Source organism: Lactuca virosa, chromosome 1 (genome assembly GCF_052849685.1).
Source record: "Lactuca virosa cultivar CGN04683 chromosome 1, Lactuca_virosa_CGN04683_v6, whole genome shotgun sequence".
NCBI lineage: Eukaryota > Viridiplantae > Streptophyta > Magnoliopsida > Asterales > Asteraceae > Lactuca > Lactuca virosa.
In genome coordinates, this window is record NC_136426.1 from 171,220,141 (window position 1) to 171,224,524 (window position 4,384).

General features: G+C 29.7%; 1 pseudogene; it reads right to left on the bottom strand.

The window, feature by feature from the left end:
- Positions 1-2,588: 2,588 nt before the first annotated feature.
- LOC145107410 (aspartic proteinase CDR1 pseudogene) lies at positions 2,589-3,920 on the bottom strand (annotated as a pseudogene).
- Between the last annotated feature and the right edge of the window lie 464 nt (positions 3,921-4,384).

Sequence of the window (4,384 nt, forward strand, 5' to 3'; positions counted from 1 at the left end):
TTTTACTTGAAAGTGATGAGCATTAGTTAATGCTTTTATTGAAGCTTGAGGATGATGCAAAACTCAAAATCCCTTAGTGGTAATATCCTAGATACTTAATAATTAATTATTTCGACAAAAATACTTTTCATTAACTTTGATAACAAATTTTTTGAATTAATCATATTTTTATGATTATAAATTTGTTTTCTCTACTCACTTGTACTTATCATCCTGAAGATGAAAAAAGATTAACCATGTTTATTTTGAAAAGTGCCAAAAAGATCTTATTGGTCATACCTTTCTGACATGATCTTCAAATGTTTTTTGTTTTTTTATTCGTTTTTGTGTATTTGACTTGTTTCTTCAAGAAACTCAGTTTTCTATTGATTTTGATAACAAATTTGTTGAATTAAGCATACTTTTATGATTATAAATTTGTCCATTTTCTATTGTTAAATCAAGTGTAAATGAATTTGAACAATCGTTAAATTTCATATTCTATAATGTAATTTATGCACTAATTAATCAAATAATAGTACATATCCAAGTGGTCGGGTATCTCCAAGACAATAAGCAAACATGTGAATTATATGCAATTTCACAATATTGTAATTTTTTTACTGGATTTAAATGAATAATTACTCCTTTCACTTGATTTAGATTCTTGAGTACTCATATAAGGTTGTAATAAAATAAAATTCTGATAAATTGAAAATTTTGTTCAGCAAAACCTTAAAATTTTGAAATTTGTTGGAAATTTGGTTATATGCAAAGTTAGGCTTCTTTTTGTGTTGTCATATTTGTTGATTTGGCTATGTAGGATTCATTTGAAGTTCCATTTCTCTGCAAGAATGTTAATGTTCACATCCAAGTGGAAACAATCAAAACTGGTAAGCATTCTAAATGATTTTTTCACTTACATTAATCAAAACTGTTATTTTAAGTGGTGAGTTCTCATGGATGTCACACTAGTTGTCACTATATAGACCTTCTAGCGGTCTATAGAAGAATCCTAGCGACCTTATGAAGAATTTTGCTACGTTTTCAATGAAGTATCACTATGTTAACATTCTTCTCTATAATTCTTTCTTTTATTTTCGATATAGATGCGTGTCACAACAATAAGGCAGAAAGAGGTGTGAGTGACCATTAAAGCTGAAAAGGTAATATATAATTTAAGAATAATATATAAAGTGTAAATTGTAGATTTATGATATTTATTTCAACGAAAAATATGTTGTTTGATTGTTAGGTTACATACCTGAGTTTTTTTTTTTTTTTTTTTTTAAATATATATATATATATATATATATATATATATATATATATATATATATATATATATATATATATAATTTGATTTTGACAAGTTTGATCTAAATTTGATAATTAAAGCAGGTAGGAAAGATATGTGCTAACGATTTTGAATTTGTATTGCCCTATAGAAACCAACCGTAGCCTCACAGACCAATCCCTCATATCTCACTAGGTCTTAACATTTTCCAAAATTCAGCTACAAGAAGTCATGGATGCACTTCTTGAATCAATATTCTAAACCGAATTTCATTTGTTAGTTGGATGTAGTGACCAAAATGCAAGATTTATGACAGTTCATTATTATTTATTAGTGTTAACCTTTAGCAAATTATGAAACTAATATTATATTTTTGTTAATAACTTTTTTTTGTAATAATTTATTTGATTGGAAGATATGTACATGTGATTGGGTGTAGCCTGAAAAATCATATTTTAATTTTTATAAGGAAAAAATACTTTGAAATCGCCTAAGTTACAATGTCTGAATTTGATGTTTATGGTTATGACAACTCACTTTATTTGTAATGTTTATCGAATTTTTTTGTAGAATTTAATGTTGCTGGTACATGTAACAACTTATTGTTGCTTTTGGTTTTACATGGCTAATATAAAAAGAGTCATATGAGCCTCCATGAGGATGGTACACCGAACACAGTCAATTCATAAAGCTACTACACAATATGTTTTAATCAAGAAGTCGCATTATGTTGTGATAAAAAAAAGATCACATAGATCATTTATGTTAAAAATTACTGTATTAAAAAACCAAATTGCTCTAATATAAATATTAAATATGAGTATCTAATAAGTTTGTTTCAAAAACTCTAAAAATGAATCTACCTAACATTTTTTTATTAAAATTCAACCTAAGACAAAACCAACTATTAATATGATATGTATTTAATTATTGATCGCGTTTAACGCGGGTCATAATCTAGTTATTTATTAAATTCCTGATTTCTATTAAAATTCCAATTAGTGTTTGTTGACTTCCAAAAAACCAATTTAAATAATTGTTTTTTTGTGAAAAATTTATATACTATACTTTATTTTTTAGTGAGTAATAAAATTAATTCACAATGGAGAATTAGAAAATATTGGAAAAACACTGTTTGTTATTTTTATTAAACAGTATACTTTATTAAACAGTGTTGCAATTCTTATAATAAGTAGTATTAAGTAAGTGGTCTTTTTAAATCGTTCATACCATGTCAAAGAACAATAATTTTATGTATCAAAATCCAGCATTTCATTTCAATTCTTCACAAGAAAAACAATAATAAGGACGAATATGGTGACTAACACCCTGTTTTACAACTTTTCGCAATCGGTAGGTTTAAACGACACCTTTTTCTTATCTAAATCAAAACCTACCATAAAATTCATCTGTGCCAAGTTCCCGAAAACTGGAAGGTCCGTAGTCGACCCCATGGCTAAGCAAATAATATGTTTACTAACCGTAACAAATATGTTGTCTCTTGTCAACTCGACATCTGCTCCTTCAAAATGCATTATTACTTTGGGTATGTCTATAACTTTTGTAGCACGATAACACAGATTGAGTTGCTTTTGTGGATCTTTCATCGTTCTCAAATTAAGAGAGTCTTTGATAGCCATCTCAACGTTCTTGTAGAGTCTATGGGGTAACATTGTTAACGTTGTCCCTGAATCCACGATCATGTTTCCTTTTGGCACCGGTTTTGAGAAGTTCAAGCCATCGTGTATATTCATTCGCCTATTGCCGACACTAATCGCTTCCAACGTTACGTAATAAAAGGTTTTTGGAGATTTTGGGACAAGTGGGGTCGAAACAATATTTGGACCAAAGTCAATGTCACCAAAGGTCATTTTACTAGACTTGTTCAATAAATCATCGTTCAAAGGGTATGGAATAAGACAATATGAAAACCTACCCGTCACAAAAGAACGTATTTGTGTCACTAGAGACACGTCTCCTCCACCAAGACCAATCACCCCACCCCATGTTGATCGGAAAACACCATCGTTGCTAAATCCACAACCAAAAACAATATTTGGAAGGAATCGGTCACCTAATCCTAAGGTGTCTGTGGAGACACTACCGTTGCTAAAAGATCCGTCAGCATAACTCTCATAAAACTCACAAGTTTTGGTTGGAGAGCAAGATATATCGACAGTATCTATACCCTTACATGTTGTTGATTCACAATCTAAGGGTTTATAAGTAGAAGATTTTTTTGGGTCAAAAAGAGTACCCTTGTGTTTGTAACATTTGATGCAAGGCTTGCATTGTATCCATGACAAATCGCTACCAGTATCAGCGATGGCCATGACTTTATGTGACGGATTTCCAAAAGAAATATTCACAAGAAATTCACCATGATCGGGGACTATTTGGGTTTGGTATGTCGTTGCATTTTCTTTGTAACGTTTGGCATTGATGAAAGAGCGTTGCAAAGCATGGGCAAGGCGTTGTGAAAAGGTCATGGAACCATCGTAAAAAGGGGATTTGATGGAATCACGATGGATGAGATCAATGCTAAATGTACCACCGGATTCCACTCCGGTGGCTGTTGCCGGAGAACTAATATATAGAATGGCTAGTGTTATTGCAAGTACAAGTGAGGGAAATGCCATGACTTTTTGAGTGAAAAGTTTGTGTTTAACTCGGAGGATTGCAAGAAATATATATTGAAAAAGTTTTGACATATAATTAATGGTATGCTTTGACTCATTATATACAAAATCTACATAAGGTAATGCCTATTTTTTGAAAGTTAAGTTAAAAAAGTCAAATAAACTTAATTACTATATATTTTTATAATTGGAATATCATTTATTTTGTAACCGATAAAAGAAGTGGTATTAATGATTTATGTCTATGGTTATGGTGTGTTCGTCTTTAAGAGTATCAATATCATATAATTATAATAAAGAGTTAAAGACAAACATATTAAGTCATTTAATTTTTCACTAAAAATTGGAATAGTATAAAAATGAAGTTGATCCGTTATATGTATATACCAAGTGCTATACACAATAAGTTTTAGAAAATTATATAATTATACTCTCTAAAACATATGTATCGTAAAAATTTAAAATTTAT